This window comes from Panthera pardus, unplaced genomic scaffold, assembly GCF_024362965.1.
Source record: "Panthera pardus isolate Hobbes unplaced genomic scaffold, ASM2436296v1 HiC_scaffold_24, whole genome shotgun sequence".
Lineage (NCBI taxonomy): Eukaryota > Metazoa > Chordata > Mammalia > Carnivora > Felidae > Panthera > Panthera pardus.
Window position 1 is genome coordinate 91,306,015 of NW_026526810.1, and position 12,754 is coordinate 91,318,768.

Consider the following 12,754-nt stretch of genomic DNA (forward strand, 5'->3'; position numbering starts at 1 on the left):
CCGTCTTCTCTTTTGACTTCTTTGGAAACCAGGTTAAGTGATTTATCCATAGACAGGATAATAAACACTGGAGCCAAGACTTTCCAATTTCTGTGCTTCTGCTCTGTCCCCTCCATGGTGTTACCTCCACCTTCTGGAAAACCAGGAATGAATCAAACACGAAGCTTCTATGACACTTGATTGCCATTGAAATGCCTTTTTAAACACTGCATTTCATGATATTAAACTTAAAGGAATTGTAATTGCACATCTATCATCTTTGAGGCTCCTCCATTAACTGCCCAGAGTAAGAAAACCACATTCCTTCAGTGATAGTAATCCTTGCTACTCCTTCCCTCGTTGGGGAAACAAGTCAAAGCTTGACAGAGTGTAGCTGCTGATCTACTTGGGAGAAGTTCGAGCCCTTACCAGGTGATCCCATGAGTGAGGTGGGTGCCCTATGGACAGAGGGGCTCACACCAGCCTCTGATCTTAGTTTGTGGCATATATTATCCCAAGAGCTTGATTAATAGTCTAGACTGGGTCCTCCCTTTGGGCGGGCGGTTGCCCTCCCAATTTTCCCAGGCACAGTGATATCCCTGTGGACAGGTACAGGCATGCATCACAAATCTGGAGGCTCGCCCAAAAAGTATGTCTGCTGTTTGTGAAGGGGCAATGTAGCAATTACCTGTGAGTAATGTAGTGGCAGATCTTCTATGAGAAATTAAAGCTGAAAAAAGAGGGCTTTCCTCTCCTTGAAGGACGTATATTGGCTGACCCAACTCTTGCTTTGAGGACTCTTTCTTCTCCTTTCTCTCAATTCGATCCCTTTCTCCCCAGACATCCTTTCTTAGGCACCCCGCTTTCACAATCGGCAAGCCATGGGAATAAGAAAGAATTGGCTGGAAGTAAATTGTCTGCTTGCTCATAGCAATTGAAAGTTTTCTTTCGATGGTTCTGGTTCCAGGGGAGGGAGCTGAAGATTAAATCCTGGAGTCTGCCCCATTAGAAGAGCAGCAGCCTGGTTTCTGGTGACTACAGCAGCAGGTAAGAAACGAACGGTTGTTCTTACCTTTTGTTTTACATAAAATATAATTTTAAGGCAGATTTGATGTGACATGTCCGTATATTAGGCATAGTAGAATCACCAAAAGATTTAAATAATATGATTTCCATGTGTAAACCACCCTCGACTAGTGAGAGGATTGGTTCTGCTGGCTGGAGAACCTGTCTCGGGATTTCTTTTGGAGGCAAGCGGTGCCTTGGGTTGTTCCCTATAGTAGCCATCGTGGTCAGTGCCAGGAAGAAACTCATGTCTTGATGAATTAGACAGCATCTGTGTTCTCTAGATTTTCACTTGCAGTGTGCATATTTACAGGTGTGTGTATCCTGTACTCCAGACACACAATCACCTTTGGTAAGAACACTCACAAAAGCACAGATGATGATCTGACCGGAAGATAGGCCCCTTTTGATGCATTCCTATTCTAAGTTTTCCAAGAGCCCATCGGTTGACTTCTTAGAAGACAATACCATGCATTTTTTAGGAGGAAGTTATTAGGAGTGTGACAAATATTGAATAGGTGTCAGTTGCATTAGTACAGTTACTTGCTCACCCTCTGGATCACAGCAAAAGGCTTTCATGTATTTGGGGGTCATGCACTACTTTATAAGGAATATAACTTAGTAAAAGTAGACAAAAAAACCATAAAGTGAACATGATGAGCTGTTACAGAGTTTGTCATAACCAGTTCCCAAGTGTTGTAAAAGTAAAATATGATGCGTGTGTGATAGGAGGAAGTAATAAAGGGAATATGGAAAGGAACAAAATGGAGTTTTATGAGAATTTTTAGGTCTACTTTTTAAAAGCAAACTGAGTTTGTGAGTCAGCAACCAAAGAATCAATTCTCTGAGAAAACACTTGTGAATGACCAAGTGTCTCTTGTTTGCTGGGTGGGGGGGAGGGGAGAGGGAGAGAGATGGAAAAAGGGAGGAGATACTTTCCTCACGAACTGGGTTGGAGCCTGGCTTATTTTAAATGCACCTCAGTAACCACTTATTCTGCAAACAGCACCTTTTGTGTTCTGGGCACTGTGCTGGGCTCAGGACTATATGTGTCATGCTCAGTTTCCTCTTCGGTAACTTTTGCCCACCTCTTGTTAGTGTCACCAACAAACAGACAACCACAGAGTTTAGTGCAATTACTTATAACTGGACTGTTCAGGTGGCCTGGTTACCTGAACCGCTTCTGTATCGGTCTGCTAGAAAAATATATATTGTCTTCCAGTTGAAATGACACCCTGTCAAAAAGAAACTTCCTCCTGAGCTTCCTAAAAGCCAGTTCTCTGAGGCCAAGGAATAGTAGAGCACTATTATGAGATTTGTGCTCTGTTTGTGACTCCTGTTTTCTGGGTAAGTGAGGCGCTGATCCTTGACTGGAAGCTTGGCCTGGAGCCATGCAGGCTCTAAGACAGGGGCAATGCCTTGTCTGCTAGTCTCTCGCCCAGAAACTCTGTGGAAGTGAGGGGTGGGGTATGGGTGGGGACCCTTCCCCTTTCGGTGTATCTCAGGGGACCTGCTTCATCAGCTGGCAACAGGCCCTGGACCCTCAGCAAATATGATCGAACCTCCTTACATGCCAGGCCTGGGCCCTCTTCTGCTTTGGGAAGCTGGCTTCTGAGCTGATTTGAGGCAGACCCAGAGGCACGGTGGATAGATATAAATATTACCTCATTACCAGCACATGCTCTCCCTTTTCACTTCTTTCCTATGGCTGCATCTTCTCTTGGTTGCTATAAACAGCACCATTCCCCCACTCTGGAAAAGGTCTGAGTTTGTCACTGGTGGTTCCTCGGCTCTGCCCGTCTCCCAGTTCTGGTGAGAAATGCTGCCATGCGTGAAATAACAAAGCAGAGGATAAAATGTACAACACAAAAATAATAACAGCACCTAACATTTGTAAGACCTGCCTGTGTGCCAGGCGCTGTGCTAAAGGCTTTGTATACCTGATCTCATTTGTTCTTTACAACTACCTATGAGGTGGGGACCCTTGGTATCCCGATTTTACAGACAAAGAAACTGAGGCTTAACCATTTGCTTACTGCTTGCAATTCAGACCTAAGTGCCTGACTCCAAAGCATTTAGTGACAGCCTGTGATAAGAGTGACAATCAAATTTAGCTTGAATGCTGGCCAAGGGAAGATAGTACACACCAGTGAGCAGTACACATCTACTGAGGCAGATGCCCTCTGGCCCTCTTGGCTTTCCTGCTCTGCAGTGGTGCCTCTGGAAAGGTCTACTGGAGACCACCAGGGAGACCAAAGGGATTACTCGGCTGCCTGTGGCTTCTCTACAAGTGGCTTGTCATGCCTCCCTTTGAGGTCTGGCAACCAACATTTATCTTGGTCTTTGTTTACAAACAAAGGCCATGCATCCTGTTCTTTCCTTGCTATTTGGGGCTGACTCTAATTTTAAAGGAGCATATGTTCTAGTTCCACTCTGCTGGTGTTTTGGGACAGACGTTAGCCCTTAAGAGGCGTCAGGGAATGTTTGTAATAAGTTCTTTCCCTTCCTTGATTTCAGCTAATATATTCCCTAGAGCCTACCTAGAACCAAAAAGAGTTCTCCTTTAGAGATGGTCTCTACTTGGTCAATTACCACTCCTAGTACCTTTTTGAAACTACTCTGAGGAAGAGCTTGGAAAGTCTCCAGGCTGTTTACCCATGGGCTCCACAATTCATAAGTCACGTCACAGGCTCATTTCTGAGGGGTCCTCTCACATTTTGAACCCCTTCCTGTTTTCAGCATTTAGGCAAACTCTTCTACAGTATGGATCTTGTCCAATGAGACCAAAGAAGGGTTCAGATCAGCCCCTGCACCAAGCCTATTGGACGACCCTTTGGTTAACTCGAGCAGTGCATCAAAACCCCATCCCCTTAGACTTCTTGCAGACTATTTTTATTGTGTGACTTGGCAATGAGCTAGTGAAGTAATACCTTCTTTGATATTTGGCCTTAACTTATTTCCAGTTTCCAACTGTTTCCCCTATTGTATTTATTTGAAGAGAATGAAAGCATTGGAGGTCTGGGGTGGCAAAAAGGAAGGGGACTAATATTAATTGAACACCTACTATGTGCTACATATTCCACTGGTCTCTATACACATGATATGATATTTAATCCTGATGGAACCTAGGAAGGTGGGAAGGCCCATTTACAGTTGAAGAAGCTCAAGGTTCAAAAAAGTTAAGCTACTGTAGATGGAAGTGTAATACAAAGATGGGGCAGAATTCACATATTCCCTTATTCCATACTGCCTTCACCATGTCACCTGGGTTCTAAAGCCTTTCCCAGTGGACAGAGTACACTCAGATCTTCATGACCCTGGGATTTAGGTATGTGATACCTATTTGGTAGATGAGGAAACTAGATTCAGAGGGTACTGCTTGGGTTAATGGAAATCAGCTGCTATTAAGCCTTTGATCATCTCCTATTCATCTCAGACAGCTGAGAAATGGTGTTCAGGTGAAAAATTTTAATCCCCAAGATCCTAATGAAGAGTAATCTATTTGTATCACTTTTGATTTTCCAAACCTTGATCTTAGTAATGTGTTTACTTACATATGCCCTACTCTGTGTTTCTCACATAATTTTATTTCAGAAATGCAGGTCAATGTTAATGAAATTAAACACTTATCACTTACACTGAGACAGTTTTCTGTTCTGTTACTCAAGCTGATTCCTTGTTATTGAGCAGTTGAGATGATCCAAAGAATACAAGTTCATTTCTTCCTTTTGCTTTTCCTTTTGGAGTGTGTGGTCTCCAATGAGGAAATTGCTGAGTCAAATGGTATAACAAATTTTATAGCTCTTATGAAAAATTGCCAGACTGCTTTCGTCAGAAACCTCACATTGTCACCAGCAACAAACACAAGGACTCATTTTTCTCCAATTCCAGGCTGGCCTGCTCTTTATTGAGCTGAATTTATTTATAGTTCTCCTCTCCAAAAGTTTTGGGAGTACTAATCTTCGAGTGTCTTTCTTCTCATCACTGAGCCTTCTTTCTGAAGACTGACACTGAGCCCGCTAACCACACAAGCCTCCAGTCAGAGTAATAAAGACGTGAAATGCCATGTTCCATGGCCTAACAAAGTTGGAGAGGGGAATAACAGGTATGGAATGAAATGAGAAGTAAAGAAAAATATTAAAGAACCCGTGGTGAATAAATAGGTCAGAGAATAATAGAGGATATGGGAAAAGTAGCCTCTTGCGAATTCTTCAAGCGTGTGAAATACACATATTCATTTATTGGTTTATGTGGTAGCCAGCCTTCAAGATGGCTCCTAATGATCCCTGCCTCCTGATATTAGCGCCCGGTGTGGTCCCCTCCCACAACCTATCAGAGTTGGTCTGTGCGCCCAGTAGAACACTGGATAAGTGATGGGATGTTGACTCTGATATTAGGTTATAAAAGATGTCAGGGCTTTCATTTTGGTCACTTTCTCCATTTCTTGGATCACTCACTCTGGGAGATACCAGCTACCATGCTGTGAGCAGCACTCTGGAGAAGCCCATGTAATGAAGAACATGGTGGTGACAGCATTCTACTTGTGGTGGAGTCCCAAGTGACACCTCTGCCTGGAAACCTGAACCATCTGCTCAACTCTTTGCTCCCTGTTAGACTGCAAATAGACATCTGTTATCTATTGCTGCAGAACAAACCACCCCCCAAATAAGAGTGATACCCTCGTGTTTGGGGCCACAAATAGGAATTGATGGAACAGCTGGGGTTGCTAGAACTCTCCATATGGCCTTTCATTGTGGGCTTTATCACAGTATGGAATTCTCCCAGTACCAGTCAGACAAAAATAGAAGCTGTAAAGCCTCTTGAGGCCTGGGCTCGAAAGCTACACATCACTTCTTTCACATTCTGTTGGACAAAGCAAATAAAAAGGCCAGCCCAAATTCAAAGGGCGGGAGAAATAAACTGCTTCTTAACAAGACGATTAGTAAATAGTGTGTGGTTATATTTAATCCATCAAGCCCAGCTTCTGGCCATAATTATTGCAATTTCTCCCATAATATGTAAAATACACTCCTCTCTCCCAGGACCCCTGTAGTCTCATCCAATGACCACATCAAGCTCAAAGTCTGTGATCTTGGGGCACCTGGGTAGCTCAGTCGGTTGAGCATCCAATTCTTGATTTCAGCTCAGGTCATGATTTCACAGTTTGTGGGGTTGAGCCCCACATAGGGGCTCCCTGTTTATAGCATAGAGTCAGCCTCTGTGGGAGGCTGGGATTCTATCTCACCCTCTCTCTCTGCCCCTCCCCCTTTGTGTGCTTTCTCTCTCTCTCTCTCTCTCTCTCTCTCTCTCTTTTTCTCTCTCTCAAAATAAATAAATAAACTTAAAAAAAGAACTATGGGTTGTCTATGTATCTCATTATTGTTCATTCCATTATCCACAATTCTTTTGGGGACTGGCCTCTACAGTAATGCTCTCTGATTAAAATACAGTACAAACCACAAATGTGAATGAACTACATATGTGGGGTTTTGTCTAATTCTAAGACCCACAATTTAAATAACAGTAAAAACAAAACAAGTGAAATTAATTTTAGTGATAAATTTTTTAACTCACTATAATCAAAATATTGTTGCAACTTTATGTTATTAATAAGATATTTTACATTTTTTAATGCTAGGTTTTTGAATTCCAGTATGTATTTATGCTTATAGCACAGCTTAATTCAGATTAGCCACATTTCAAGTGCCCAACAGCTACATGTGGCTATATTGGGCAGCCCAGCTTGATTACTCAGAGATATTTTGGGATTAGGCTCCTATGAATCTTAGAAGCCCTTTGTCTAGTTGAGAGGGCCCGCTCAGCACTTCCTAAAGTGTTTTCGAGGTCTTAATTAAGGGTCTTACACCCTATCTTTGATCAGTCTTTACTCTGAGACCATCTCTTCCTTTGAGAATCCTTTGCCACCTGGAGAGAGTGGAAAGAGGAACTTTCTAACGTAGCAAATTCTGAACCTCCCTTCTTTCTTCTCAGTTTTCTGTTTGCAAACATGGGTTCCGGCTTTAACTCTCTTTCCTTGTACCTTATTGTGCAAGGCTAAAATATCCACTGGTGCTTTAAGCATTCTGCCCAGAAGTCTCTTTAGCCAGACCAATAAATTGATTAAATCTATTTTCTAACCTTACGAATTACTACAGATGACAGTTTTGCTGATTGTTTCAGCAAGAAGGGCTGCCCGTTTCCCAGCCTCCAAAACCAATTTCCTCACTGCCCTTCCAGCCTCTCCCCGCCATCTGGTCCCAAAGGCAATACCACACGTTATAAGTCTTTGTTCGGCAGCGTCCTCCTCACCAGGTTCTGTTTTAGTCACAGTAGAGTAACAAACAACCCTAAAACATAGCGACTGAAAACAACAGATTATTGTTTCTCCATGCTTCTGTGAGTTGACAGGCTAGTTTAATCACTGGTATTACCTGGGCTTATTCATGCAGTTACCTTCAGTTTGAAGATCTTGAAGATTGGGGACTGGGCTCAGCTGGGCCAGCTGGGCCTCACTGGCTCCATGTGCTCTTTCGTCCTTTAGGAGGCTAGGCTTTGTCACACGGTAGCGGCCGTGTTCTGAGGGTCCAAGTTTTAACGTGCAAGCACTTATGAAACCTCTAAGAATCTCAGTTTTGCTGATTGCACCGGCCAGAGTAAGCCCACAACCAAGTCCAGAGTCAACATGGGAGGAAACTACATAAGCGCACGGTCTTGGAAGGCACGATTGGTTGAGGAATAACTTGTATAAGGCCTGCCATGCTATCTCTTCCAGGTATCTTATGGATTACATGAGGTAATTTGTACATAAACACTTAAAGTCTCACGGGCAGATACCGGAACTGGGTTCCAAAGTTGCTTGTACCTTATGTTTGGAAAGATCCATCCATGCTTGCTCCATTGGTGGTCTAATCGGGAGCAAAGAGTTGAGCAGACAGGTTATGTTATATGTCAGACGGTGTGCAAAAAGCTTCAACTATGTTAGCTCATTTCATCCTCCAAGTAGTCCATTTTACAGATGAGGAAATGAGTAACAGAGAAACTAGTTAACAGCCAAGGTCATGCAGCAAATTAGAGGCGGAACCGGGGCCTGAGTCCAGGCAGCCTGGCTCTGGGGGCCATGCTCATCATCGCTGTCCCACAGCTGTCTCCGTTCAGAGAAGGCAGAAGAGACAGTGCAAGGGTGGAAAATGAGGCCTGGAGTGCAGAAGAGGGCAGGGCGACACGTCAGAGTCTGTGTACGATCTTTTCAGGCGTTTAGTCCTTTGGGTTTTCTGCATAAACTGTTCTTCTAGAACTCTTTTCTCTGGCGACCAGCTTTCCTCAATCAGGGCAGATGTGTAGGGAGGTTTTTTTTTTTTTTTTTTTTCTAGTTGATCTCACTGGATTCTCCTCTCTGAGCTGAGCTTGTTAGATTGAAAATATTCTGATGTGTTGTGAAATATTGGCTGGAACACTGGCCAGAGAGCATGCTTCTCAGAATACCTTGGCACGGCTCCTCTCATGCTGGTGGCGAACACACAGGTCCCAACAGAGTGGAGTCGCTCTGGGTCTGCTGCTGCCACTGCAAGATTTACGATATATGAAGGTGCCAAGTTTGTAGGGTGAGAAAAAGAAGCAGCTCACATTTACAATCATGTTTTTAAAAATCTTCCCACATGTTACTGGAGTTGTACTTTAAAGGCTTTTGCCAGATAACACATTTTGGGAAATGATGGGGGAAATCTTAAAGATATAAACTAAGGTAGGAACAGTATGATGTAGTGTGTGTGTAAAGGAAACAGTTTTGAATGAAGCAAGATCCATGCTACTCGACTGTTTTTAGATTAGTTTTTGTTTGTGTGAACATAGAAAGGCCTGGGTAATTAAGATGTCCTCAGGTAGCAGAGGAAGAAGATTTATGAGGTTGAAAAAACATGGAGGCCGTAGACGATGCCGCGTATACATAGAGGGGTGTGAGTCACACACCCCTTAAACGCCACACACCCTGAGCACCCTGAGTTGGAAGCCCATGCAGTGAGCAGTGAAGTGAGCTGTTTCTGGGTTAATTTCTATCGAAAGTGTCAGCAGTTTCAGAAATGTTGGCCTAAATTAGGAAGCCGTTTTGATCTCTGATGTTGCAGGGATTTTTGCCATGAATACTTATAGGAAATGTGCCAACTTATCAGGGCGGCTTGTCATTAAGGAAGCTGATGCTTCAGAAAGCTTTTCTTTTCCTCCTTCATAGTATAAATCATTTCCTCTGCCCCAAAACTCTTAACAGTTTGGGCTGAAAGCCATGCTATTGCTGAATAAGAGATCGGAAATGGAAATTCAGAATCTCTCCATGCCCTGTTCCCTTCCGCCTTGCTTTCTCATTTGGGGTGTTTACGTCATTTTAAATGAATGACCTTTTAGGCATTTCTAACAGGAAATAATCTAGAGCATTAGCTATGATTTATCTCGTGGAATTTCAGCACTTGATAGGAGCCATTTATTCCCATGTTCTGCATTATTGGTTCCCTGACCGAGCATATGGAAATCAGGTATGTTGTCTGTGCTGTCTTTCTATACCTCAGATTCCTGGTGTGTTTACGAAACCTGGAATTTTTTTTTGACTCGTAGCTAATTATATATCCATGTTTGGAAAGAGGAAAGTCAGGCCACCCGCAGCAGTGATACTTCCTTATGGAGCAAATATTGCTTAAATTACGTTATCTCCTTTCTAGTTAAGTCCTTTTTATTGAAGTAATAGAGGTTTTATTTGTTCATTTGCTGGTTTTGGTAAGTGAGGTGCCTCTGTTGCAGACTCCTTCCTGATACAGCACAAGATGGAATGTGACTGTTTTGAAGCAGTGTGCAGAGTGGATAGTTCCTGGTTCTGTGGGCCCAGCCAGAACTGCGTTACCAGATAGCAGGAGCCACTTTTGATTTGACATACCCAGAAAAGAGGGTTTGAAGGGAGCCAGTGAGAAAAGGAGACAGGATTAAAACAAAACAAAAAAAAAGGCATTTCTGGTCAGGTCAGAGTAAGGTTGCCCTGGTCTGGCGATGAGCTGCCAAAAAATGGGAGCTGGAGCTGACGCGCACGTTTCTACCTCAGCATGACTCTCAAAAGCACTTTTTGTCTTTCTACGTGAAGATTTATTAAGATGCTGAAGGGAGCTGAGCAGGCTCACATTACCCAGATTTGTTGTGTTATGTTTTTATTGAAATTGACACGGCAGCTGCCAGTCCGTTTAATTGAGCTGTTCAAATCCTAGCTGAGAAGCCAAGCAGCCAAAGGCATGGCGCCACACCCCTTGTTCCTCTTTAGGTCCTGGTGTTTAAACCTGGCTCCTAGAGCGGGTCTCAGGTTGCAGAGCTCTGTCTTCAGGCAAACTCCAGTGGTTATGAATGGTTCTTCCAGCAGCTGACAGTGTTTTATTTGGTTTGGCTTTTTTAATTTTTATTTTTTGCATTTGGGATCTCCAGCAAGGAAACAGAGCCCCCGACCCAGAGGCAGGGGTGGGTGGAACTTCATGGGTATGACTCGAGAGAGCTCAGAAAGGCTTTTTGTCCCTCAAACATCTCCCACCCATTTGCCACACTAATAGGGGGTGATTTCTTTGTGTTAGACAAATACCCCCTTTAAAAAAGCATATCAATGGCACCATAAGATAGACTTCTTAATCTTCAAAATTTTATGTGAACTGGCTACCTTAGATCCATTCTTTCTCGTGGCAAACTGGGCCCCTCTGAGTGCAGGCAATGGGGCTCATGGGTCAGACATAAGGATAAAGACCAGAATACAGGGTGGCAGGCCTGGTTGCCAGGTAGGGAAAGGGCTCCTGCCAACTGATGTGTGGATTCGGAGTGCTAATGTTTCCCGAATCGACATCCATCCACAGCCACAGCCCTTCTCCAGAGTCCCAAATCCATATTGGCAATAACAATTTCCCTTGGATATATCCATCTAAAGTCCAGTAGACCTTAAATGGAACGTGTTCAAAATTGAATCCGTCTCTTGGTTTTTGCGCCAACTCACACCTTCTCTGCTCCAAGTTTTCCTGAATTTCTCCTCAACTCCCCCCACCCCAGTCACCAGTCCTGAAAATTTTATCTCACCCGCTTCTCTGCTCTGCCCGTGACTTCTTTCTAACTCTGAGCTTCTTCATACAGACGATTGCAACAGCCATTTAATTGGTCTTTCATCCTCTACCTCTTTTTTGTTTCCTCCTTCACACCACTGCCAGAATTAGCTTTCTATATATAGATCTTATCACTATTTGCCCCTCAAAACCTGTCCTTTAATTATCTGCTGTTGCCACAGAATAAAATCTGAACTCCATAGTGCAGTACGCGGAGGCTGTCTCAGTCTGGCACCCCACCCATCCTATCCCCCGGCCTCACTGGAACACAGGTCTTTGATTGTGCTTATGCTCTGTCTTCTGCATTAAATGACATTTTCCACCATTCCGTTAAACCTGGCATCAATAGCACCTCCTCTGTGAAGCTCTCTCCTGCTCCCCCAGCCATCCCCTCCTTCCCCAGAGCACCCTAGACCTTGCCACTTCTGTAGCATGGATGTCGAGTATGGTGCCTACACACAGGAAGTGCTCTATTAATGTCTGTTGTTGAGTGAAAGAGATGCTGGTGGGAAAAGAGCTCCATGCCATGACGGAGGTGCCAGAGGGAGAAGAGAAAACACTGAACATCAGATTAACACCGCAAATGAGACAATCATTTACAACCCTCAGACTAGAAAAGATGAACCACACTCCTTATGCCCTGCCTCCAGGGTGGACGAGGAAAATGGACAGCTCCCTTTGCTGTTGGAAGGATGGAATATTGGTCAAGGATTCCTGTAGGAGAATTTTGACAGGATGCATCAAAGCTTTTAAAGATGATGGAATTTGACCCAGCAGCTCCATTTTGAAGAATCCATCTTAAGCGAGTGATCTGACAAGGATTTGGTAATGTTTATGTAAAGATCCTTATTTCTATCAGCAATAACATAGTGACATCTGAAATGTCAAACTATAAGCAATTGATTAAAGAAACTACAGCACATTTTTATCCTGGATTATTAAGCAGCCATTAAAATGATAACATGAACCTGTACTTATTAACATGGAAGGATCATATGTGTGACCTGCCGTGGAGTGAAAAAAGTTGTTTATAAAAATATACGCATACTGTAATCTCACTTCAAAATACTGCATTCGAAAAAATCATGAGGATATGTACTGTCACGTCAACTGTGGTTATTTTGAGTTGGTGGTATTCACATGTTTCTATATTTTCTGAATTTTGAAAATTGGTTGAAGTACGTGTGCACACACATACACATGCACACTGCCCCCGTCCCCCCCCCCCCCTTAAGTTATTCCATTAGTAGAAAGAACAGAGAAAGCAGAAGCTGGCAGGGCAGCTGACTGCCAGTTCCCAGCTCCTTGGTAGCCTCAGGGCAGCCTGGCTGGTGGACATTTAAGACAACGGAGAGGCAAATATGTCCCTACCTTTTCTGTTTATATCCTAGCTAGTCAAGAATCCTTTTGAGGATATTTGGAAGGTGTGTGGGGGGGGTGGGGGCGAAGAAGGGGGCATATCAGTTAGTGACCCTGAATAATTCATGGCCGTAAACCTTTCTAAAGTCCCACTATAAGGGAGGGGCACCTGGGTGGCTCAGTCAGTTAAGCATCTGATGCTTGATTTAGGCTCAGGTCACCGCTCAAGGTTCAAGAGATTGAGC

The 12,754-nt window shown here is 43.6% G+C and overlaps 1 protein-coding gene across 1 annotated transcript in view; it reads left to right on the plus strand.

Annotated features, from left to right (window-relative positions):
• Positions 1-811: 811 nt before the first annotated feature.
• Positions 812-12,754, plus strand: part of FRMD6 (FERM domain containing 6) — a 240,031-nt gene continuing 228,088 nt past the window's right edge. The window contains exon 1 of the mRNA XM_019451819.2: positions 812-1,026. The gene's annotated coding sequence lies outside the window, so the exon portion shown is untranslated. The remainder of the gene's footprint in view (positions 1,027-12,754) is intronic.